Genomic DNA, 26,664 nt, shown 5'->3' on the forward strand with positions numbered 1-26,664 from the left:
AGCTGACAGACTCCTGTCTGCTGCTAACCTCAGCCAGGATCCAGTGCCCCCAGGGGGCTCCTGTGCTGCCTGGTGTCCCCAGGGCCCCCTTTTCTGAATGACCTAGGTGGGGGCCTGCCATTCCCTCACACCCTTGCCAATCGGTCTCATAAGAAGACCCCTGACCCTAGACCCCAGTCCAGTGGCCAGGCCACTAAGCTCTGAGGACAGATCTGCCAAAGGACTCTCCCAAATTATTAACCTCGATTCATACATAAGGAAGCTGAGGTGCACAGAGGATCCTCGTCCAGGATCACACAGCCAGGCAGTGCTTCTGGGACTTGAATTCAGGCCGTCTGCCTCCAGGAGCCGTGCTCTTCTCCCCCTTTCTCCCAAGGACAGTCTGCCCCCCGTGCCAGGCAGCTTCAAAAACGGTCCTCCAGCGTCGCTCTACACACCTGCTTCCAACAGATGGCCACCAGTAAGCCCCTCCTCTTGAGAAATCCTAGCGCACCTTGGGGCTGAGCCCGACAGATGACTAACAGCAGTCATTTAAGAACATGTCCCCCCTCCAGTGAAGCACCCCGAAATGTGATAAGGGGCAGGTGTGGCTGGGTGAGCCTCAGCTGGCCCTCAGCCCACCTGTCCTTCACTCAGTCTGACCCTCGACCCTCAGCTGCTCTCTTCATCTCCCCAGGTTCTCTTCTGCTCGACTTCACCAGCCTCACAGGTCACAAAAATAATCTTTTCGTTATTGGCCTGCCGTCTTTCAGACTTCACCAGGCAGCCTCTGTAACCTGGTGTAGCTCAAGTCTTAGGGACAGAACACCTCGGCACAGCCCCACACCCTTCCCCCACCTGTCACCATTCAGGGTGGTCCTGGCAGGCAGTCTGTAAGGAAACTAATTCCTGGCAGGAATTAAATAACAGAAGGCTTTTAGAAACCTAGATTTGACATCGACAACTAAAAGGTTTAAGACATTAGCCATGAGACTGAGCGGGAAGGTGTCCACCCCGGTCCCAGGCACTTGAACTTGGCTGTGATGTAAGACTTGCCTAGCTTTGGGCAAACGCTCCCTTGAACTGCAAGGGCATAACCTGCGTATTTAAGGGGCCATTAATCAGCACAACATGGCAGCTAATACGTGAAGTGAATGGAAAACAGGAAAGGCAATCATTTCCTCACTAAATGAAGGAGGAGACAGGAATCTGGGAAATGCTGAAAGTCAGTTACCAGCCGTAAACACGGGGAGAGAAGCCCCAACAGGCAGCTGGGTTTTATAAGGAAGAGGGAACTTGGAGAGGACACAGGAGGCGCTGGGCCCAGCCAGGGCTGCGCTGCCAAGGTTACAGAAGCAGGCGGGAGTCACAGAAAGCACCCCCTCCCACTCTCCCAGAGCCCCACCTCCCCAGCGGGTCTGAAGCGGTTAAACAGCCCGACCCAGATCCACTGGGGGGGGCGTTGTTACTGCGACTCAGGAGGCACAGGCCTCAGCTCGGAGGGGAAAACCTGTTTCAGCTTATACTCAGTCTGAAATCTTCTCACTACCAAGAAGCCAAGGACTTCCCAACCACGCTCATCCCTGCAGCCTACAGGGACAGAGCCCACGCAGACCTCAGTGGGAGCTGCCAGCCCGCAGAAAGCAGCGAGCCACCTTCTGCAGAGAGCAGGACGGAAAGAAGCAGCGGCCGCTCCCCACCGGAAACCGCCACCCTGCCGGGAGCTGAGAACTCTCTGCAATCCGCTGGAGCCTGGGGCAAGGAAGGACGGAGCAGCGTGGCTGGAAAGCTCAGGACTCCTCTGCGCATCCCCACAGAAATCCCTTCTTCCTCCGGCAGAAAGCAAGCGGAGAGAGTCGGGGCAGCCTAAGAGGAGGTGAGGGACTGGGCAGAATGGTGGGGGCAGGATGGCCGTGGTTTTGCTTCGGTGATGGAAGGGGGCTCGGCCCCACGGGCAGGCGCTGTTATGCCCACAGTCCTGAGCCCTGCCCCACGAGCTTCCGTAACCCCAGGCAAGGCAGCTGTGCGCACTCCTGGTCCAAGGAGAGACGGCAGAAGGGTGACACAGCTGCTCCGTTAGCTCAGCAGCGCTCCACCCTGTCTTCTTTGGCCTCCAGCCCTCAGGCTCTGGACATGCCTGTCAGCGCGGTGAGCTCTTGAGGTGGTGGAACCAATGACCACAGCACTGCAGTCTGCATCCAGGAGGAACCACCCCAGTGGAACATGGCAGAGGACCTCGGAGAAGCTGGGGAACGGCACAGAGTGAGGATGATGGGGAAGGAGTTGGGAACGAAGTCTTTTTTGAGTTTGGATAGTCATTTCTTGAGCCAGATTTGACTAAGGCTGTAATTAATTCCCAGGATGGAGGCGTTTTAAGTTACAACACACGCTTGAAGCTGATTGTGTTGATACCATATTTAAATGATAACTGATGTAATTAACTGTTTAGTGAACTGGAAACAGTTCTCATTCACCACGTAGGGGTTAGTCATTCTCAACAAATCTTTTCATTGCCTCTATAAATTCAGGTAAAGAACTCCTGAAAGCACCTGGAGATGCCCCAAACTGTCCCACGTGCTGAGGGCAAATTTTGGATACATGGTCCTTCTTGTCAAACGCTTCCCTGACAACGCTCACAGCTGTGTGCTGTGACGCCCTTCACAAAGCCAGTGTGAACCTCGCACTGAAGGAGCAGGCCTACCTTAGACTGGCCAAGGGAGGAGGCAGAGATTTTTCTGAAGTAGTTTGAGGCCAACTTTTGGACGAGGACAGAAGGGGAACTGAGTTTACTTCGTCTGGTGTTAACTGAAACCCAAGTTACCAGGCCAAGTATCTGGGCCAATGACTAAAAACCAGATTGGAGAACTCAGGTTGTGACCAGGAGGAAACGATGTCAAGACAGGAGGATCTGATGCTGAGAGCTGGTTCCCTCGTGGGGAGGAAGCGGGAAGGGAGCACAGAGGACACCGAGGAGCAGGGAGGGAAAGGGTGAAGGCCATCAGCGCGCTCCCTTCAGTGCGCCGCCCTCAGAATAGCCCTGAGGGGGCTGGCGAGAGGCCTATTTCCAGCAGCCCCTCACGCCCACTCAGGCTTCCTGCTCCGGCAAAGTAGAGGGGAGGATCGATTTTACCGAAGGAAGCACATGGTTCTCACAGACTGGGGAAGTACACCCTCCTTCTCTTAAGACGCCTCTGTTTTGTTTTCCTCGGGACAGTGTATGAATCCCAGGAAGCTACAGTGGGCTCTGAGGAAGCCAATTTGAGGCACTGAGCATGCCCAGAGGTGAGCGTGTGCCTAGTGTGCACCAGGCCCAGGGTTCAATCCCCAGTACCTCCATTAAAAGGTAAGTAAGTAAAAACTAAAAGTATGAAAAAAATAAAGCATTGAGTCTGTTAAAGAGAGAAAAATCTTCCAACAAGAAGAAGAGCAAGTGTTTGGTGCTAAGGTGTGTGCTCTGCCGTAGATGTGGCCACGTAGGTAAGCTTATCTCTGGTAATAACTCTTTTCTGGGGAAAATCTCCGGTCTAAATTCTTCTGGGTAGCTGAGGGAGGGGCAGTGGTTCCTCCTGAGCCAGCAGGGTCTTGACTGCCTTTAGCTCAGAGTAATCCTCACATAAAAGTGACACATTCGGGGGAGGCTCATTCTGAACCCCTACAGGTCTGCGCAGATTCCAGGTTCCAGGAGAGAACAAAGTCCATTAGTGAATCTGAAGCCAAATACAGCCCCAGCTTTTACACACAGAGTGTCTTCTCTGTAACCAGGAGAGAGACCGTGTTGGCTGGAAGTAAAAACATACCTCATGCAGGAAGTCCTTGACGAGGTAAGACTTCAGAATTGCTTTTGTGAAATCTTCTGCAAAAACAAATAAAAACAAACAAACAAACAAAAATCCTGCCTTAAAACTGATCCATATTAATGCAATTCCTATCTAAATCTAAGCAAGCTTCCTTGCAGGCCTAGACAAGCTTCTTCTCAAATGTATACAGGAAGGGAAGGGCCTGGAGCGGCCAAAACGATTCTGAAAAACAAAACTGAAATGGGAGAATCACTCATCTCAACGTTGAGGTGTGATATTTAACTGCAGCACTGAGACAACGTAGTTTTTACTGGTGGAAGGAATAGCGAGCCCAGATACAGATCTGCACAAATGTGCCCAATTATCATTTTTGACAAAAGAGTACAAGCAATCCAATGGGGGAGAAGCAGCCTTCTCAATAAACGGGGCTGGAGTGGTTGGACGTAATTAATTCTCACGCCTTGTACAGAATTAATTCAAAATGGGTCACGGTCTCAGATGTAAACACAAAACTACAAAACTTCTAGAAAAGAACCGAGGAGAATGTCTTTTTGACCTAGGACTAGGCAGAATTTTTGGACTTGACACCAAAGCATGACCTATAACAGGAAAAATTTATACATCGGACCAAATCAAAATTTAAGCCTTCTTTTACAAGCTCTGTGAAGGACCTTGTAAGAAGAATGAAAAGCCAAGTTACAGACGGGGAGAAAACGTATCTGAAAAAGGCCTTGGGTCTAGAATTTGTAAGGAACTCTCAAAACTCAGCATTAAAAAAGGCACCCCTTTTGCACCATGTTTCATGGCCAGTGGTCTGTGGACCACCTGACCTGGGATCTTGGGGTGGGGGGTGACAGGGGAGGGCTTGGCAAACGCAAGTTTCTGTGCCTCAGCCCAGAAATTCTGATTCTATAGATTTGGGTGGGGCCTGAGAAACCTGCATTTAAAACAAACTCCTCAGGAGAATGCTTTCTCTTTCTAAAATTTGAGAACTCCCACTTCTGTTCCTTCTAGCAAACTGTGAAGGCAGAACCGCATTAGAGAGAAAACCAGCTGGGGCCGGGCCACTTGGGCCCGCAGGGGGCGGCCGAACAGGGACTGTTTAAAGACAGTCAGCAAACCAGAGGGTCATGAACAATCCCTGCGGAGAAGCGACCACTCCCTAGCTGTACTGGGCTGTGAAGGAAATGAGGACGTGCACCCTCCCAGCCCCCCTGCCCCCCGCCCACTCAGAGAGCAAGTGGAGGGAACTTGCTGTGAACGGAGAGATTTGAAAAAACCAGCTCAGAGCCCTGTGCACGAGGGGCCTGGCGCCCCGGGGCGTGTTCGCGGGGCTGCGAGGGCCCCGGGGAGACCTGTCTCTGCAGGCAGGGCAGGCACTTTGGCCACTCGGGGGACACGCGTTCCCCACTGAACCCGTGTCCTTGAAGCCCGCGTGAGTGAGGCCTGAGGGACACCCACAGACGGGGCCCCAGCTATTGCCACCGAGCAAAGACCTGCCGTGGGGGCCTCTGACATCACCTTCCCCCGCGGCCTTCCCGCCTCCTTGCACGTAAATATAAATACGCACATCTGGAAATCAAGGAGCCGCTCCTTCTCAGCAGTCCACCGAGTCGTCTGTGCTTCTGCTCTGCCGTTCTGCCTCCAGCCCTCCACAGGAAGAAGAGGAGCGCCTAAGGACGAGGCACCATGACCAGTGCAGACACAGGTCGAAGCCGGGGCCATCTCAGCAGCCGGTGAGGAAGACGGCCGTGACCACGTCCCCGGGAAACGTGGACGGAGGCCAGCCTGGCAGAGGGGGTGAGAGGACCGCCCAGGAGGGGGAGGTCGGTAACTGTCAGCCCATCAGAAAGTGAAGTGGTCCTGAGTGAGGTCAGGGCCAGCCCGAAGAGCAGCTGGCCAGGGCGGGTCCACACTCACCTGCGCCCAAGGGCAGGAAGGAGCCGCCTGCCTGACCCCCGCACCGGGCTCCTGAGATGCCTTTCCTGCCCCGGGGGCTGCTGGTGGCCTCCCAACCTCCTGCCCAGCCCCAGTCCCTGGGTTTTCCCTTCTCTGCTCATTTACGACTAGTGTACGTCCTCTTGTCAAAACTGATAGCTGCTAATTAGTGCTGAAGCCCAGACTCCCTCCAGTTCACTTCCGTTCACCTCATTATCTGTTTCCCTTCTGGGCTGAAGCCAAGCAACAAACACTCGCATTCCCCCTGCAGGGCAGGCGCACACAGACACACGCAGCCCGCTCGCACAGGCACGCACACATGTGTGCTCACACACACACGCACACGTGCTCACTTACATACACTCATACACTTGCACCCACTAGCCCGTATGCGCACACACGCTTCACACCCGGGACAGGAGAGGAGCGTAACTGCTGGCCTGGCCGAGCGAGCCCTGGCAAGCCGGAAATGACAGTCAGACCCTGGAGCCCGGGCCCCCCACCCCCGCCCTCCCGCCCCAGCGCCTGCACCCTGTAATTCATCACTGCATCTTAGACCCAGTTTGCGGTCCTTGTCAGTCGTGTGGGAGACCTTCCCAGGTTCCATGTCAGTGAAGACCGACTGTCCTAAAGCCCAGATCCCCTGACACGTGCCGTCAGGGACCAGCCTGACTTGGATTTAACCAGCAGAGCTGCCCTCCCAGGATGCTGAGCAGACCGGGCGGGGAGCCCTCTCGTGGCCACGGCTGGCATGACACTAGACTTGGAGGGCTGGGGCTCTGGGCCGGGCCCGTCAGCTCCTCTGGATGACGGGGAAGGAAACCACAGCGATAAAATCTTCAGAGTCTAACTCCTCCCTCGTCATCGCCCCCAGGTCCCTTAGTCACCACATCCTTTCAAGCTGCCTTCTCAACAGCACCCCCGTCGCCCCCACCCTGGCGCTGGCCCCTCACCCACGCTTGAGGATTACAGTCTCTTTCCTGGATTCCCTGCCTCCAGCTCCCTTGCTTCCAGCTCGTCTTCCAGATGCTCCTTATCTTCCGCGCCCTGCGTTTGCATCTTCCCGCCTGCCTGCTGTCGAAGGAGGGACACCCTGGACACTGTCTCCTTGAGTGCAGCCGGCATTTCCCCGCAGCCGTTGCACTGGCTCTTCCCTCCGCTCAGGACATTTTCCACACACCTCCGTTGCTCAGTCCCTGACCTCCTTCATGACTTTGCTCAAATTTCACCTTTTCAAAAGAAAAAAAAAAAAAAAAAAAAGAAAGCCTACTCTAACCACCGTACTTAAAATTTCAACCTGCCCACCTTCCCCCAGTGCTGACAACTTTGTCCAGCTTCCCCCGTTACCTCCTTGCGTCACAAAAGCAAACACTGGCAGGCGGTTCTCTTGTAAGCTGCCGTCGGAGTGTAACTTGGTACGGCCACTTTGGAAATCTCCAGCAGGTTTAAGGGGTCTCCACTAGAGCTATAGATTCACTGCGCTGTCCTGGGCGTAAACCCAGCAGGAAGGAGGGCTTCTCTGCACCAGAAGACCCATTAGTCACAGTGTTAAAAGCAGCTCTGTTCACAATATCTCCAAGCTAGAAACAACCCAGTATCTACCAACAGCACAAGGGACAAATAAATTGTGATAGTTTCAAACAACAGAACAATGCGCAGTAATGAAAAATGAATTGCGGACACCCTCACCAACACGAATGAGTCCCAGGCCTGACGCTGAGAGGGAGAAGTCAGGAGCAAAAGAGAGCATTTTATATGGTTTAACTTATTTGAAGTTCAAGAAAGGCGAAGACCTTGATGAGAGAAGTCAAGTAGAGCTGCTTATTTCCCCGGAGGGGAGGCACCCTGGCCTCTCTGAAAATAATGCCAATAGTATCTCCCCTGCGGGGCTGGGCTAATAGCTCACACCCATTCCTGGCACAGAGCAGTGGCTAAATACATGAGAGCTCGTGTTTATGGATGTTCTCAATTTGTTAGCTTAATTATTCATAGGTGAAGAATAGTTTTATGACATTCAGCCCAGAAGTTCCAGTTGCATCTAACGTTCGTCCCCTCCGAACAGCCACTCCTGTTCTCTTCCTTACAGAGAACCCTTACCTTTGGGAAGCCGTATGCCCAGCCCAGCAAGGTGAAGCATGACTAAGCCCACCATGGGGCCCCCGCGGCCCTTTGCCGCACACCCGCCATCCCGTCCCCCTCACTCCTAGGGCTGACCCTGTGCCCAGTGTGGGCCAGTGGGACCTAAGGGGAATTCTGACGGGAAGTTGTTTGGAAAGATGTTTCCTCCTTGCTGAAAGGAGAAAAGCACACACTTTCTTGCTGCCGCCTTTGGATGGATGATGCATGGAGCTGTGACAGCCGTTCTTGACCATGAGAATCACAGAGACAAAGACCCGGAGTCCGAAAATAGCAGAATTACCAAGCCACCTGCCTTCAGACTTCTCGTTCTAAGAGTGAAACACCCTTGTGTTTATTGGTTGAGTATTCTGTGCCTCCAGCTGGCGCCATTCCCGCGGCAAGTGCCTTACAGAACACAAGTGCGCAGCTGGGAGCCCTTAAGCCGATCCTTCAGGCACCCAACACGCTCCCCCTGATTTTCCCGGTGTCTGAGCACCACCCGCGCCTTCACTCGTGGTCCTTCCACAAGTCTCCTGCGAGCTAGTTTACCACAATGCCTTCCATCTCTAAGTCAGATGCCTTTCAGCGGTGTACGATCACCATAGTGAGGCCAGTAACTTCCCTCAGGCCTTAAGGCTGCGGAATAAAACAGGAAAATTTGACTCAGTCGCTGACTCTAGTTGGAGGTTAGCCAGCCGAGAAGCATACTAACCTGCATTGGCCCACAGCACCCCGGTGCGCCAACCCTGCAAATGCGAGTGTGCTGTGGATGGATGGCTCCGCCCTGGTTGGCAAGGCCGACTCACCTTGAGGTTGATGACATTTAGGCCCCTTGTGGGCACAGACCCCTTTCAAGGCCCTGTTTGGGGCCCAGGTCATGTATTCACATGTCACACCTCCGCTGGCCGCAGCCCCTTCCCCTCCGGCTGACCCTCTGTGACACTCACCCTCCCGTGGGCCGGTCCTGGGGAGGCCACGGGTCGCTTGGGATTCAGCTAAAAGGCTACTGAGGTGAAGATGCATAGCATTTGGGGTAAGAAGGCTGTACTTATGTGGTTCACTTTTGCATCTAGGTAAGTTACTGCTGGCTATTCCTGGGCAGGAATGGCTTCCAGCAAGATGCCCACTGCCCGCTTCGGCAATGCCGGAGGTCACGCTGGGACGGGAACGTGACCTATTCACTAGGCGTTGGAAGCATGTGGGTACTGAAAGAGAAACGGGTTTTCAAAAGGATGAAGCAGAAGCTAACCCATGAGAATTCTGCCGATCTTCGGATTTGTGCGGTTACAAGCAGAGTATTTTATTCTCACAGTCAAGAGAGCTTGGTCACAGCCTAGTCAAAAGCTCTGTCCTGCCATGAATATATTTGATAAGCAATGTATGCAGTTATAAACCCACAGTATATTTTTTCTTTTTTGGTGTAAGTCACACAAAATACAATTTATCAGGATTCCTGGGCTTGTGGGGCACAGAGCAATGCCGCTTCCACAGTGACTGTGTCTGTCTGTTTAGTCCTGTATTTTATGCGTCCAGCACTTGGATCACGTTGCACCCTGGAGAGAATCAGCAAGTTCAGACACGAAGGGAGGAGTGATTATCCATCGGAGGCGCACAGCCACCTGAAGAAGGAACCCGGGGGCGAACATCACTGTGCGTATTTACTAACAAATTGACGTATGTGACACAACATGATGCGATTGTGTGACCAAATGGCTCAGTGCCGTGCAGGCTGTTCTCACGCGTCTCAGTTACTTCTTTTAATTACTGCGTGTTGCCTGCGTGTTTATCGAGGACGGTGAGAGATTACCACCCAGAGTATGTGTCATCAGTAAGGGCAAAAGCAGAGCTGTGCTTCCTCACATCCGTCAGTCAAACCTGTTTGACACTTTTGTTATATTAACTTAAGAATAAGCAAATAGAAAGCTATAAATAATCTAAAACTGTAGGTATGGTGTTGAGTGGATATAATTTCCCAATCCCTTTTTCATATCCTTTATTGAAAGCCATATTCAGAAGTAGCCAAATTCGTATCTCTGTCTTGATCTTAATCTGAATCATCCATTCATTCGACAAGTATTTATTCAGCTTCCTAAATGCTCCTTTGGTCCTGCCACTCCCCTACTCAGGAATCTTCTGACTCCCCATTGCTCACGGCAGTGATTTTCCAGGGGAGGAGCCCTCCTCTGGGGAGGGGTATCAGTGACGTGGGGCTTCAATCCATCCTCACCCCCCCTCTTCTCCTGCAAGCTAAGACAGGGCTTTGGGGCAGGGCCGGGGGAGAGCTCTTACCTCCCGTTCCAGCCCACCCTCCTCACTGCCCTAAAAGCCATTGTGATAGCTGAGGACTCACTTCACTTGCTCTCAGCAGGGCCTCTGTCTCCTTTGCCTGCTGAAATCACTGGGATAAAAGGCAGAAAGAATTGTATTTCATTTGGATTCAACTTACATTTTCTTTTTTGTTAAATTAAGCTGGGAACACAACGTGGTCTGCTGCCAGCGGCCCAGAGGGCCCCTCCAGCGCTGTGCCCTGGGGAGGGGGAGCCCGCGGGCTCGTGTGACGGTCATCTCCAGGGCTCTGCGGCCTCTGCCTCTGGCCCCTGGCCTGACAGAAGGTTTGGCGGCTCTGGAGGTCAGTCAGTTTGGCTGGGAGAGGGAGGGCTGCGACAGCAGGTACAGATGTCCGACCTGCACCCAGCCGGAAGGGCAGCTTTGTTGTTCACACACTCGATGAATACTTATGTGTTTAAGTATCAAACTCAAATAGCAGGAGCTGGCCTGACCATAGTCTTCTGTCGCCACCCCAAAGCCACCTAGCAGCATGACAGTGTTGATAACAGTAAATAAAAAGTGTGAAACCTACTGGAAAGAGTGAAAATGCTATTTTGTTAATGTGAAACCTGTCATCTCAAAGCATACACTTAGGAAAATACAGCTTCAAGATTTGACCCCTTCTTCCTGCAGATTTTTTTAAGTTGTCACAAGAGAAGCTTATGGTCTAATGGAGTAGGAGACATGTGTGCACAATTAAATGAATTACTAGAGGGGAAATGCTATAATTGGGTACTGTGTTTTCCTAATGAACCCTTCCCAGGGTGAGCCAAGAGTGTTCATTTTCTTCTGGTAAATAGCAATCTGGCCCCAAGAGGTACTCCTTACCCAAACAGCCAATCCGCCAGCGTCGGCGTCTTGATAATTCCGAGAGGCGTCCCCGTGGGGTCTGACCTCCCGCATGAGGCCGGGAGGGGAGCGCTCCGTGCGCCCCTGCGCTCGCTGCCACTCCTGACTCAGTGCCTCCCCGGAGGCTCTGCCCGAAGCCATCCAAGTCTGCCACGTATGGAGAGGTGTCTGGAAATCACTCTGGAAAAGACGGCTGAATTTCCTTCTACCGAGGACGAAAGAAAGAACTGGTCTTAGAAACACGTGTTTGGCAGGGTCGGTAGGTTTCCCATCAGTTGTTGCTTTTGGAGCGTTTTCTGTGTGCCGGCACAGCGCGGTGCACTGCACGTACTGCGATCAACGAGGTGGGGGTCCCTTACTCTCCAGGTTCCTCACAAGGTAAACTGCCCAGGCATTTTACGTTTTCATTTCCCTCCTTTACCAGGAAGACGAACCCGAGCTTTTTCCTCTAGGAGCTGCCCCCAAAGGCTGGTTCACTGTTACTCACACTTCTGCAGACAACCGCCTGTTTACACGTGTTTCAGTGCGTAAGAAGTGCCATGCTTTCCCCACGTCATTCTCTGTCACAGCGCCCTGTTTACTGCCTTCCTCACGTCTAACATCTGAGGATATTTCCTTAGTTGGTGAGTCCCCGTGTTCATGACCTCTCCCTCTCACTAGCATGTAAACCCCACGGAAGCAAGGACCGCTTCTTTATCCCCAGCTGAATCTTCAGTTCCTAATCAGACCCTTGCACGTTGTAGGTGCTCAATAATATTTGTTGAATCAACAAATACAAGGAAGGCAGGAAAGTAGGGAGGAAGGGAGGAAGGGAGGAAGGGAGGAAGGAGAGAGAAGACAAAAAAGAGAAAGTGACATTAAAAAGTTATGCAGAATCTAACCACTACGAGGCAGCTGACTTCCTGAGGACTTCACCCACCCTTGGACACACTCCACTTGAAGGGGATCGTGTATCTGGGGTGGCACCTTGGCAGCGTCTAGATCCGCAAGCAGCTCTCCCAGGCATTCTCTCAGGGCAAACGGTGAAGTCCTTTGGGCCTGCAGACCTTGAGCCACACCCTGAAGGAGGTTATTATTACCCCCTGATGTCACTGAGCAGAGGAGAGAAAGGGCACGCGCTCGCGGGCTGCGGGCTGCCAGCTTCATCTGGTGGTGCGGATGTGTCCTCGGAGGGAGGACACTGGCAAGGCTGCATGAGCCCCACGTGCTTTCCTTTGACCAAGGCAAAAAGGCCAATGAAAATACTTCTTGTTTTTGTAAGGCAACCTTTAAATATATTTTTTTCTAATACCCTTAAATGTGTTTTTCTAGTCAGAGCTCACACAGCCCGGCAGCAAGTCTGTTAAACTGACCAAGCAAGGATGTGTGAAGACATGAGGTCATTGCAAGGAAATGCATGCGGTCGTAGAGGTGTGACCCTTCAGAACCGCAGCCTAGGTCTGGGTTAAGAATTTTAGGTACTTGAAGTCCTTCGCTTATTCCTATTTCAGGCATTTATTGAACATTTATTGAGCCCGCATTGTGTCTCCAGTGGATTTATTCGATGACAGACGTGGAGGACAAAAGTGAAGCGCGCTGGTCGGGAGGGAATGGTAGTGGCCACTGCTGGACGTACTGGGGGCTTCGTAGACTTGTGCCCTGCTGCGTATGGGGGTGCAGGATGCACCAGCCACTCCTGCACCCCGAGAGGAGGGTTTCCCACAGCCCCGCAGTGGGGTTAAAGAGCATCTTGGAGCTGCTGAGGGTACAAAGATGTTATTTTTTAAAAGGATGTTACGTCAGAAGACACAGTGGGGCTTGCTGCTTTCCATCCGCAGCCGTTTGTGTGAGAATGCTGGTGAGGTCACTTCTTGGACATCAGAGCAAGAGCCAACCCTGGTGCCCCCCAAATGGTAGCCACACGTGTGTGAGAGAATCACAGGGCCAGACGGCCATTTATTTCTAGGCCTCCCACACTCACTTTTTTTTAACTTTGTTTAAGTACCAGAAATTTATTTTTTCATGAACATGTGGTAAAATGACTTTTTCTGTGCACAGCTGATGAATTTTTCAAAATTTTATTTATTTATTTGAATTCTTATTTTTTATTGACGTGTGGTAGAGTTACAATGTTAGTTTCAGGTGTACAGCAAAGCAATTCAGTTATACATGTGCACACTTTTTTTTTTCAGATTCTTTCCCATTGCAGCTCATTTAAAGAAATTGAATATAGTTCCCTGTGCTATATGGTAGGTCCTTGTTGTTTGCCTATTTTATATATAGTAATGTGTACCTGTTAATCCCAGACTCATCTAGTCCTCCCCCCACCCCCGCTGGTAACCAGTTTGTTTTTTGTGTCCGCCTCACACTCACTTTTGATGCAAACGCCAGAATTCACATTTCTCTGGGTTTCTCGTTCACCAGCAAGTACCACGAGCAAGAGTTGCCTGTAGATCACACGGAGACTTGCTGGTCCCTGCAGGCCTGCTGGTCGAGCAGCTGTCCTGTCCCCCCGCTGACCGCTGGGCAGCCACTCCGGATCGCTCCCTGGCACTGACTGATCAGCTGCCTTCTTAGGATCCTGCCTGGCCGTTAGATGTGGAATGTCACACGTGCCATGAGGCTGTGAGAATCCCAGAGTCCTTGGCGGAGAGGGAACCCGTGTAATATTTCTGGACGGTTTCTAATAGTCCCTGAGAAAGATCTCTTGACTCTCTGTCTCAGCTGGAATAGTCTATCTCACCCTCAATTCAGAGCCCTTCGACCGCACCGTTCATGACTTGTTCTGTGGTTGTATCTCCCCTGCTGATCTTTGAAGTCAGGGGGGTCTGTGTGGTGAGCAGGGATGGCAACGTCCCAATCCCTGCAATCCGTGAATATGACAGGCTACCTGGAAAGGGAGAATTAAAGAAGCAGGTGGAACTAGGTTGTTAATCAGCTGTGGAGATGGGGAGTCCCTTCATCACCCAGGTGGGCCCAATGTAAGCAAAAGGGTCCATTAAACAGAAGAGGGAGGCAGGCCAGTCAGAATCAGAGAAGGTGGGGTAAAGCAGGGTTGAAGCTGGGAGGGGGCCCATGAGCCGAGGAACGCAGGCAGCCTCCAGAGCTGGGAGGGGCAAGGAAACGGGTTCTCCCGAGGGCCTTGCGGAGGGATGCGGTCCTGCTGTACCCTGATCTCAGCCCAGCCAGACTCCCTGTGAACTTCTGACCGACAGAACTATAAACAATACTGTTGTGTTGCTTTAAGCCACTAAGTTTGTGGTATTTTTCTACAACAGCAGTAGGAAGCTGATACACTATGTCTGTTCCATCTTTCTTTCCATCAGTGTTCAACACGGATGCTCCCTGCAGGTGTTCAATAAATATGAGTCAAATGATTGAATACCAAAGAAATACTGTCTATACCTACAGCTGATTTATTCGTTGTGGTAAAATTACATTACACGTTATTTATCACTGGAACCATTTGTAAGTATACAGTTTGGTAGAGTTAAATTCACTCACAATATTGTATAACCATCCACCACTGTCTACACCCAAAAGTTTTTAATCATCCCTCCAGCAAAATGTCTCACTTATTAAACAGTAACTCTCCTTTCGGCCTGTCCCCAGCCTCTGGGGACACCTGTGACTCTCCGTGAATCTGCCCGTTCTGGGCCTTCCTAAGTGGACTCACACAGTAGATGCCCTTCTGTGACTGGTTTGTTTTATTAAGCATAATGCCTTCAAGGTTCATTAAGGTTGTAGTATACATCAAAATTTAACTCCTTTCTATGGCTGGATAATATTCCGTTCTATGTATACATCTCCTTTTGTTTGGCAATTCATCCACTGATGGGCACTTGGGTGGTTTCCAGCCTTTACCTTTGGCAACAGTGCCCTTACGAACACTGTTGTGCACATACCCGCTCGAGTTCCTGCTTTACTTTCTTTTGGGTCCCTACCTGGGACTGACATTGCTGGGCCACATGTGGTCGTCCTGTGCTTAACCTTTTGAGACACTGTCAAAGCGTCTGCAAGCAGCTGCACCGTCTCACATTCCCACCAGCAGTGCACGAGGTCCAACCTCCCCACATCCTAGGCAACCTTTCTTTTCTTTTCCTTTCCTTTTTATTGAAAGCACGGCCATCCGGGTGGTTGTGACGCGGTAACTCACTGGGTGTCTGACTTGCGTCTCCTTGATGACTAGTGATGCTGAGCGTCCTTCCCTGGGCTTACTGGCCACTCGTGTACCTTCTTTGGAGAAATGTCTATTCAAATACTTTTGCCCATTTTCTGAATTGAGTTATTTATTTGCTGTTGAGTCGTAGGTGTCCTTTATATAGTCTAGGTATCAGCCTCATCAGATGATGATTTGCAAAGACTTCCTCCCATTCAGTAGGTTGTATTTTCGCTCTCTCGATGGTACCCTTTGGTGCACAAATGTCCACGAAGTCAATAAAGTCCAAGTTACCTTTTCTTTTTCTTTTTGCTGCCTGTGCTCTTACGCGCTTGCCTTCAACCTGAATGACACAGGCTTCTGTCCGAAAGTCTCACCAAGAAGCACCCTAGGGTTCTTGGTCTGGTTTTCTACTCAGTGTCCATCATCAGATAAAAAATTGTCCAAACAGCAGAGTTTGAGTGCAGCTAAGTGTTCTTTTGCACATGAGAACCTCTGACTGTGCAGCATTATTCACCATAGACCAAGGCTGTAAACAGTCCGACGTCCATGGCAGTAGGTGGACAAACAAACCGTGGGACACTGTGGCAGCAGAGTGAGACACAGTCATGGGGCAAAACAGAAGGAAAAAAGACAGAATGCAGTCCTGCTGCACACACGAACACGGACGGGCCCACCGGCAGACTGACGAGGACAAGGCCAGACGTCAGAGCGCACACGCTGTGTGGCTCCACCTGCTATGGAGTCAGAGAACAGACGGAACTAACCCAAGGCGATAGAAGCCAGCGTCACGGTTACCTGGGATGGGGCGCTGACTGGCCTGGAGAAGGCAAGGAAACACTCTGGGGTGTTGCAAGTAATCCGTCTTGATCTAGACAGCGGCTACATCGGGTACACATGTGTACAGTTCATCAATTATACACAGGATTTGTGTCCCTGGCTGTTTATACAGTATACCTCGCTTTAAAAAGTTAAACCTCTGGCTAACAGTGAAGTTCACAGGATTCATGTTAGTACATGAACTTGATGGTGTTTCCCAACACGACAGTGGTCTGAATAAACTCTCAAAAATACTCTGCCTTCTCTGGGAGGCTTAGAAACAATACCTGCTGGAGTATCGCTGGCAAAGAGAAGCTCCGTGAGACTGTCGCCGAGGCCGGAAACGTGCTTGCGGCAGGAAGCGTTTCCTTGAAGACAGAAGGGCAAAAAGTCATTAGCTTCTTGATTCCTGTTTTAGTCCTAAAATAGAGGTTGCCTGGAGAAAAGCTGCGCACAGCCAGGTAGGACGCTCTGAACTCTGTGGTTTTAGGGAACGATGCCCCAGATTGTGGCTTGAAGATGTTGCTAAGATACTTTAGATACCAAGACACAGGATTAAAAAGGATGACGCAGAAGTTTTTAAAAACACAAGTGTGAGTTCAAGCACCCATCATGTTAACACAGACTCAGAGGCGAACTTGAGAAGGCACGAGATGCCAGCGCTGGCTGCAATTTGTCCGCGGACTGTTCCTCTTAGCAAAGCGTCTGAAGATGTGGACACAGCCCTACAATAGATGACATTTGAAGAAATTAGATTTAAAAAATCATTTGGATGGAGACCCAGGGGCCTAGAAATATGAGCCATTGGTCCATGTCAATGGAGCAGGTGACTGTAAGAGCGAGGGGTGAACGGCAGGCGGGCGGGCAGGCAGCACTGGACGTGGCGAGTCCCATCCTAGAAGCTGAGGCTGTGAATCGAATCAGGTGACTCAAATGCCGACCAAGTACAAGGTGAAATGTGTGCGGTGAGAATGCAGGTGTAAGAGTGCATGTTTGGTCCAATTTCTCTTGTCCGGAGACCAGATGGAAAATAAATCACTAAATAAAAGTGCAGAAGGAAAAACCAAGGCTTTCTAAGTGAAAACCTTACCTCAGCAACGTGTGTTATTTCAAAAGTTTTCAAGACACAAGGGTTTGAGACGGAGCTCGTATTTCCCATTCTCAGAACTATTACAAAGAAGGATGTATGTTAGATGGACAGTAGGCACGTGAAAAGATGCTCAAAGTCACTAATTGTCAGAGAATCGCAAATCAAAGCTGCAATGAGGTACCACCTCACACCAGTCGGAATGGCCGTCATTTAAAAGTCTGTAAAAAGCAAGTGCTGGAGAGGGAGTGGAGAACAGGCAGCCCTCCTTCACTGCTGGCGGGAGTGGAACTTCGTGCAGCCACTGTGCAGGACAGTATGGAGATTCCCGAAAAAGCTAAAAATAGAGCTACTGTATGACGCAGCAGTCCCACCCCCGGGCACACACCCAGAGAAGGCTCTAATTTGAAAAGACACATGCACCCCAATGCTCATGTTTATAATAGCACTTTTTACAATGGCCAAGACATGGGAGTAACCTAAATGTCCATGAACAGATGTTTGGATAAGGAAGATGTGGCATATATACACAATGGAACACTACTTAGCTGCAAAGAAGAATGAAATATTGCCATCTGCAGCAACATGGATGGACCTAGAGATGATCACACTAAGCGAGGTCAGCCAGACAAAGACAAATTTCACACGATGTCACTTGTATGTGGAATCTAAAAAAAAAAGATACAAATGAACTTATTTACAAAACAGAAATTGACTCACAGACACAGAAAACAAACTCGTTTACCAAGAGGAAAAGGGGCAGGGGAGGGACAAATGGAGAGTTTGGGGTTTGCAGATACAAATTACTGCATATGAAACAGACTAACAGGGTCCTCCCGTACAGCACAAGAAACTACATTCAGTATCTTGTAATAACCTATAATGAAAAAGAATATGAAAAGGATATATTTATACATTTGTCTAACTGAATCACTATGCTGTACATCAGAAACACACTGTAAATCAACTACACTTCAGTTTAAAAAGATGCATGTTATGCGAGAGATAAAAGGAATCCTCGATGTGCACATTATTGTCAATATCATGTTTTGCCCACTGAATATTTAGAAGAGATTTTCAAAGATAGGTTAATTTTTAAAAGAATTTTTTAAAGGAATTAGGAATTCAACTTTTATTAAGCAAGTACTGTGTGACATAGGTGTGGAAGCCCTGAGGCACCTGACATTATCTGGACACAGTACAAATTTCAGGAAAGCTCCCCCATCCCATCTCCTTAAAAAACTATTAGAGAATTAGGAATTAGCCTTATTTCGGAAAAAAAAATCACAGGAGTTACTTCATGCATCTCTGCAAGTATGCATTTACCAGGGTTATTAGAGAGAGGCCTGAGTAGGTGCCAACGCCATCAGTGGGGATCCAAGCAGAGCTGCGCTAAATGCTACTAGGGCATTCCACGATGTTGTCTAGCTTGGGGTCGAGCCTGCAGCGAGTCATGGCGTCTATTCCAAAGGTCTTTAAAGCAGGACGGCTCCCCTCCTGCCCCTGACAATTGAGGCATTACATATACTTTGGAGTCAAGGAGTCAAGGATTTTAAGTACGTCATACACTACAGCCTTTTCTTCAAAGCCCTCACACAGCCGACAGGTGGCAGAATTGGCTGTTCTACGGTTTAACACGAATCTATGTATGAAGCGGAACAGGTGTTTTATAAGGTAGGTGTGTGCCTCCCTAGGAGTCAGGTGCGTGCGCCATCTCAGAGTACGTTTCTGAGCCTCTTTCCCCAAAACTTACCAAAAGAAGGGACCTCACCTTCGGTTGGTGCCCTGGGCCAACAGCACACTCGGTTCGAGAAAATATAAGGCTCATGAACAAGAATATGCAATAGAGCTCTGGGCTCTTTCGTCACAGAAATCCCATCAACACAGGGCAGACCTTCCAATAAACAGTTTAGAATCGGTGTCAACCACCATCAGCCTTACCTGTCTCAGTGCAACCGTTTCCCAAAGAGGCCCTGGGGTGAGTCAGGCCTGACCTCAGACCAGATCAGACTTCTCCTGACCTCTGTTCCCTGGGCCCAAATTGTGGTTCCAAACAGATCTCAAGCCCACACCTTCCTCTTGGGCCCTTGATCACCGCCTAGGTCCCTGCGACAGGCTCGGACTTCTGCTTTTAAGTCTGTCCTGAAGGCACTTCAGCTCATCACAGGGACTAGATCACACACACAGAAGCAAGGAAACCAGAGTCCTGATCAACCTGTGCGTGTGCTGCGTGCTTCCCTCCCTCCAGGATCACAGGATCAAACTCCGTGTAAGCAGTTTCTGAAATGGCAGGAATCTCATGACCCCTTCTCCACTAGCGAGAAACAATAGCTGATATTCATCAAGCATGCACTGTGTGCTGGGCACTATTCTGAATACTGTACCTGCATGTATTCATCCAACAACTTTTGCTGAGTGACCACTCTTTGCCAGGCACAGCCCTGAGCCCTGGGGATGTAGCAGCAAATTAAAATAGACAGACAAATAAAAACTTGCTTTCATAAATGGCCCAGTCTAGTGGGAGGAGAAAAAGAGTAAGGAAAAATAATTAAATGATAAAGTGTAAGAGAAGTTACAGGGCCCACAGAGAAGATGACGCAGGCAGGAGGGATGGGGAGCACCAATGGGGGGGGCACTTGCTATGATAAATCGAGTGGTCAGGGACCCGACTGCAGAGGTGGCACGCGAGCAAAGCCCATGCAGAAGCCCTGGGGCAGGACTTTGCCCGGCACGTTCAGACGGGGGCGGATGCCGGTGTGGCTGGCGCGGAGTGAAGCAGGGGTGGAGCCGTGGGCGGTGCGGCCGCACAGGCGTTGGCAGGGTGGTTGGGCAGATCATGCAGAGGCCTCCAGGTCACTGTAAGGAGTCTGACCTTTACTGTGAGTGAAGAGGAAAGCCGTGGGGTGTCCTGACCTCATTTATGTTTCCACAGAGTCGTTGTGCCGGCTAGCACTGAGGGAGCCTGCAGACAGTCAAGGGTACGAGCACGGTGACCATTCAGGGGCTATCATGACACTGCAGGTCAGAGACTGTCTTTCTCTGGGTTCCTTGGAAACAAACTCAGGTGGGGGACTGCAGGCAGGAGGCCATCGGGAAGTGTGCTTGGGAAGTACAGCTGCAGGGACACGAGGAAGGCAGATCAGGGCAGACGGAGAAGCCAGCCTGCCAGATGGTGGCAACCAAGGCCTCAGCCACTCCCGGGGGAGCTCTTGGAGCTGGAGTGGCCCTTCAGAGTTGTCCAAAATCGTCTGAATGTCTCATGCCGGCTGTAGCAAAGTCCCACAAACACAGTGACTCAAGACAACACGAATTTATTATCTCACAGTTCTAACTACCCCAAGTCCAAAATGAGCCTCCCTGGCTGAAGCCGAGGAGCCGGCACACCTGCCGTCCCTCTGGATGCTCCGGGGAGAATCCAGTTCCAGCAGCAGCGTCGCTCCTACCTCTGTTCCCGTTGTCCCAGCTCCTTCCCAGACTGATTTCTGCCTCCTCTTTCATTTATGTGGATACCTGCAGTTACACGGGGTCCACCTGAATGATCAGGGTAACCTCCCATCCGAAGCTCAGCTGCTCAGCCGCCCAAAATCCCCCTTGCCACGTAACCCTAACATACTCACGGGGCTGCCCCTTGGAGGAGCATGTAAGTGTTGAGTGAGACAGGAAAGACACACTCGTGTGCCTTCCACAACCAGTAGTTCCAGTGGGTCGGGACTGGGCACACAGGTCCTAAAGAGACCCCCTGGGAACCATGGGTTCCCAGGAGCCGCTGCAGAGACGAAGGCGGCCAAGGCGGGTGATGGCTGTAAGCGCAGTACAAGGCGCCTGGATTCTGGAGATTTTGGAGCTAAATCCATCAGAATTTGCCGATGACAGACGAGGGATCAGGGACACGCCATGATCTGGGGACTGAACACTGGGAGGAAACTGAGACACAGAGGCATCTGTGTGTCAAGTGACAGAGCTGGGGTCTGAACCCAGCCAGTCCCACTCAAAACACTGCATGTTTCATCACTGACAAAGGGGATAATGGGACCCCCTTTCCAAAATGCCTGTGTAGGAGCCCAGAAGTTGAACTTACATCATCTCACAGAACCTTGCCCTCTCACCCTGGGCTTAGAACGGTGGCGGGCACGCCGTAGAGTGCTCAGAAGTACTTGCGGACTGACTGTGTGAAGATCCAGCAGCATGCGTAGAATGCCTGTGTGTATTCCTGCTTGGCTGTTCAGCATCACGTCCTTGCCTGAAACTCTTCAGTGCCTCTCACCTCTGCCCGCAGAGCCCAGACTCTCAGCTTGGAATCCGTGATGTGGTCCAAGCTCGTCTCTCCCTGAGTCTCAGCCCCTCGGTGCCGCTTCACACGTCAGCTCCTCGTCGATCCTCTGGCTCTTCTCCAGGTGCCACAGAGACGTGCTAACCGTGCTCTTCCCAGACCTGCTGGACTCCCACCTCCCTCTGAACCCACTGTGCTGGACCTGCTGTCCTGTCACTGGATAGGGTGCCCTCCACACCTGGAACTCTTCTCTGTTCCCCTAACCTAGCTGAGTACTCCTGACCTTCAAAGCTTAGATGGAGACTCTGTTCCATGAAGTTTTCCATAAAAGTTAGGGTTCCATTCAATTGCTTGTAACAGAAACTGGACTGCATTGCTTTAACCATGTAAGAGTTTACTTTCCTCACACACCAGCAAGTCCAGGATTGCTACAGCTGCTTGAAGACCTCATCAAGGGCCAGGCTGCTCTGAGTTCCTTGTCTGCCACCCTGCACGTTTGGCTTTAGTCCTCATGGTTGCAGGATGGCCGTTCCACTCCAGGTATTGCATCTGGGTCCCAGGGAGAAGGGTCAAAGTTGCATGTCAACTGAATCTGTGCCTTCCTGTCAGGAAAACAACTTTCCAGGACCCCCACCCAGCAGACTTCCTCCGTCATCACCTTGGCCAGAGTGTGATTGCATGGCCACCTCTTCCTGGGCACAAGGGTATGCTGGACAAAACTGGAATTTGGTTCAAAAGGAAGAGGAAGAGACTGAAGATGAGATAAGCAAGCGTCAGTGTCTGCCAAACCTTCAGAGCCTACTCCAGCCTGTTTGCACTTCATCCTCCCGAGTGACTATTTATTATTGCATTTGTGAAGGGTACAGTCCTTGTCTATATTCCCCTATTGAGTGCCAACCATACGGGAAGTGTCCGCTGACTTCTATCACAAAGGCAGAGGCAGGGTGCACAGTGGTAACTAGCCAGGTGGCCTAGGTTTGCATCCCAGCTCTGCCGTTTGCCGTTTTTTAGTTCTGCAACCTCCATCAAGCTACTTAACTTCTCTGCTCTTCAACTGCCTAGTGTATAAAAACGACACGGTAACACATAGTTTACACCGTTGTGATAAGGATTAGGTTAATTTCAGCAGTGCGTTTAGACCAGTAAGCACAACGTGTCTGTTCGGTAAGTACGTGCTTGCCACCTGTGTTCAAATTTCACTGGAAAATGGGACACACAGTTTGACAAGTTAGAGCATCTTTATGGACCAAAGGGACAGAACAGGTGATGCTTCCACTAGGAGACTAGGCCGTGTGCTGGCCAGAGCTCCGTCTCCAAGGTCAGGCTGCCCAGATTTGGCTGCTAACTTTCCCTCACTTATTAAATGTGTGCCCTTGGGCAGATCACTGAATCTGTCTAATTTTGTCTGTGATGTTGTTGCAAGAACAAAGGAAAATTCCTAATTGTTTATTTAAAAATTGACTGCATACTAAGCCATTCTGTGTAACAAAATCTCCCTCAATTAGAATCATAGAGAAAACTAGGTCAAAATTACTAACATCTATTTGTAGAATGAAAGCACAAAATGTGGAAAATTTTTTTGTGAAGTGTTTTTAATCCTTTTAGGTGGAATATACATAATTAGCACCAGCCCAATGTAATAAACTAAATGAGCCTAATTAAACGACAAAAGCGATAGTTAAAAACAGCAGTGTGTCATCACCGTGCAAGTCTTTGAATATAAGAAGTAGTTGCTGATTCCCACGACAGACTGCATGCTGAGGAACATAAGATTTTAATCCATTGCTTTGAAAATAAAATAATGCTTTGAATTTAGCAAGTAAGTCTTTGAAAATGCTCGGAAGAAATAACCTCAAAAATCCGAATTCAGTAAAATGTATTCGAGCTCTCATAGAAATTCCAGAAGGATTCACCAACCATCTACTATTTGTACGAGGTATACTTGAGCTCATTTACACCCCCCTCTCCTGTAAGATGTAAAACACACATGCTTCCAAGGAACCGGAGGCTGGATGTCTTAGCCCACACCATGCAGCGGGCTTTGAAGCTCAGTTTTCTAACTCTGAGTGTGTGGTTTGTAACATTTCAGGCAACTCCCTGTGTTATAAAATCAATGCAGAACAGTCTGAACAAATGTGCTTTCCCATGTTGTCTACATAAACTCCTCCTCTTAAATAACTTACGACATATGGTTGCAAACAAAAATAGACGACCTGGAGGAAGATCAGAATCCTTCGGTCTCACACACCACCTGTCCTTCACCCTGTGAGAAATTTTGGAGGCCAGATGTGTCTCTGGAAGACTGTATGGTGCTAATGGAAACCTGGAAACTTGGACTTTGGCCTCAAATGCCATCGGGCTCCACCAGTAGGTGAGGCTGAGCCAGGTGACGTGGCCTAGAGCCTGGAAGAAAAACTGGTCACCAGCCTATTTGACCCTCCTTGTCTAGGCACCCCGAGGCTCAGCCCCCTCATCCCAGCACTCGACGGGAAGGCAAAACCAAGCCAGTGACAGTCAGGAATGAGGGCCAAGAGAGGAGCGCTCGGGAGCTGTGTGCATACCAACGCCCAGGCACAGCCCTCAGATGGACGCAGTCCTGCCCTTCTGACTTACTCAGACGGAGGGCAGAGTGAGAAGGGAGAAATGAGAGAGGATGACACAAGCAGCCAGGACTTCTCCTTCCTTCTTCCTCCTCCAGAGGAAAGCCATCGCCAAAGACAGGAGTCTTATCTAAGCTCCACCTCCAAGGTGCAGCGCCTTATTCTAAGCGCGGCCCAAGGGTATCTCTGGCAACGGGACCGTGACCCGCCTATAGAGACATCTCTCCTTCTGGGATTGATCTCAGAGCTGGGGCTTCCTTACCCTGCAAGCCAATATACTCAATTTTTATTTTTGATGTAAAATTTTTAGAACCTAGTAACATTATACAGTATGAAATAATACATGTTGGGGGTTTTGTGAAGGGCCTTGGAAATCCTGCCCCTCAACTGGAGATCTGCCCCATCGTCTCCTAATTTTTCCCCTACAAACAGACGTAATCCTTGCTCCTGAAGGAATTTATAATGCAAAACCTTCCGAGGGCGGAGGGCAGGTTCCACCTACTTCATTTTCACAACAGGGGAAGATTGCTTCCAGGAAGGGATTCTGAAGATGTGAATACCGAAGGAGCAGCGCCATCATATGTATGTGAGATGGAAAAGTGCCCCCGTGTTTAGGAACGGAGGCAGTGGACCAGAGCTGGTTTTAATTATGTAGGAGTGATTGGTTATGTAAAACACAAACTGGAAAACTGCCTCAGAGCTCGTAAAGAATTCATAAGACTTCAGAGCTGGCAGAGACAACGTGATCGTCTTATGCAGCAGTGCCCTACATTTTATTTAATCCAGTCAAAGAAGTATTTACTGAACATCTATTATGTGCCGGGAACTCAAGCACAAAAATTCTTTTTTAATGTTACAAAAGGTCACAGTCTCCCATGTAACAGTAATTGCGGTTCTAGACGTTAGAAAAGAAAAGTACTTAATGGGATAAATTTAACTGCAAACATAGTAAAACTTTAAATATTACATTTTAATCATTACAATAGGCCTTTGATAAGTAGCCAGTTAGCAACTGAAGTGAGCATGGAAACAGCCCCTCCAGCCTCTGTTAGGCCCCCCGGTAACTGCTGCCTCATGCGACGTGACATGCGACAGGACCACCCGGCTCAGTCCCTCCCAGCTCCTGACCCATGGAAACTGGACAATAGACGCCACTAAGTCTTGGGTTTGCAGCACAGATCGCTGATGCACTCGTTGGGTGTGCTGGCTCTGTTACCGTATACAGGGCTTGGTAGATGTGCTAGAAACGTCGCCCTCTCCCCGGTGAGTAGGCTAATTCCATGGAAATTAGCTAATGGTGTCCAGTTTTCTGTAGGGTCAGAGGTGATGATGCCTGCAAACACATCTCTTCATAACAGATCTTAGATGCGTGGTTTCTGGGGCTGAGGGTGGAGGTGGGTAATCTCACCAAGTGTTACCCCAGACCCCAGACCCCAGTCCCCAGACAAAGGGGCAAATTGGCATCAAGTTATACAACTGATCTACATTTAGATTTTTCCTGATATTTTGGCAAAATAAACGTATAAATGCAGGAGTCAGTTCTCATTAATCATCTAAGCAGCCACCCAGGGCACTGGGACCAGGGCCTGGCACAGCCTGAGGAGACGGTCACGGTAGTCGCGGACCGCCTCCCGCTTCCTCCCGCAGCATCCGGGCGGTCAGCCACTGCGTCTGGTAGAGACAAGCTTCCGAGTGTCCCCAGAGTCCCTTCTGCTGCCTGAGACCCAAGCTCTCCCGCCACGCTGATTTCCAGGGAAGGCAGGGTGCCACTGTCATGTGAGGGCTCCAAGAGCATCTGAACTGAACACGTTCCTTCCCAAAATAGTCACCATGACTTCCATATCCCAAATCAGGGCACATTCTAGTTAGGAACTATTTTTAAAAATCCAGGACCCAGGAAGGACCACGATCACAGAGAAATGGGCTGACCTGGCAGTCAGCACTTCTAATGACCCATCATTCATTCCCCAGACAGTCCATTCCCCAGAGTGTCCGTATGTGCCAGACAAGACACCAAGCACCCTGACAGAGGCGGACCCAGCCCCTGCCACAGGGCTCTCTCCATCCAGCCTTCAGAGCCGCTGCCCACTCCCCGCTGCACGCCAGCACCCCCAGCGCCCCAGCCCCTGCATGCTGGGAAGTGGGGGAGGGACCCAGCCTGTGCTTTTCCTTTGCTTTCAGGAGTGAGGTCTTGTGTGCAGCTGGGGGGGGGGTGGTCAGGAGAGTAGGCTCGCTGGGAAGCTGGTGACAGGGGCTGTCACCCTCTTCTCTGTCAAATAGCTGGAGAAGGACTTGAAATATGCAGATCATTTTTCCAACGCCCAAGGAACTCAGGGAACAAGAGCTGCATTTTTATTCTGTGTCAAAAACAATGCTTTGTGGTCCCAAAGCCTCCATCCCTGACTGTTACAGTGTCTAAGGCCACAGTCACAGAGAGTCCTGCACTGGCCTTTGAGGACACAGAACAACAGGTGGCAAGTGCTCCCCTACCCCAGAGTGGGTTGCTAGCCCACTGGCAAAGGAGGAGCTAAGAACTGATTTGAGACCTCAGCTGACTACCCAGCCACAGCCTGCGAAAGACTGAGGGTCTGAGGGCGAGGCTGGGGGTCTGAGGGCGAGGCTGGGGGTCTGAGGGTGACGCTGGGGAGTCTGAGGGTGATGCTGGGGGTCTGAGGGCGAGGCTGGGGGTCTGAGGGCAAGGCTGGGAAACAGAGGAGGAGGATTTGGTCAGTGGCTGGTGT

General features: G+C 50.4%; 1 long non-coding RNA gene across 3 annotated transcripts; it reads left to right on the top strand.

Annotated features, from left to right (window-relative positions):
• The first annotated feature begins 1,713 nt into the window (after nucleotides 1-1,713).
• Nucleotides 1,714-7,355, top strand: LOC106730413. Of its 3 annotated transcripts, none has more exons than XR_004322633.1 (4): nucleotides 1,714-1,855; nucleotides 2,097-2,241; nucleotides 3,194-5,576; nucleotides 6,589-7,355. It is a non-coding gene; the product is annotated as an uncharacterized LOC106730413 (long non-coding RNA). The 3 variants fall into 3 exon arrangements; XR_004322634.1 differs by having other exon boundaries at nucleotides 3,194-3,800; nucleotides 4,791-7,355; XR_004322635.1 differs by having other exon boundaries at nucleotides 3,194-3,800; nucleotides 5,425-7,355.
• The last annotated feature ends 19,309 nt before the right edge of the window (nucleotides 7,356-26,664 follow it).

Source organism: Camelus ferus, chromosome 9, assembly GCF_009834535.1.
Source record: "Camelus ferus isolate YT-003-E chromosome 9, BCGSAC_Cfer_1.0, whole genome shotgun sequence".
NCBI classification, from domain to species: domain Eukaryota; kingdom Metazoa; phylum Chordata; class Mammalia; order Artiodactyla; family Camelidae; genus Camelus; species Camelus ferus.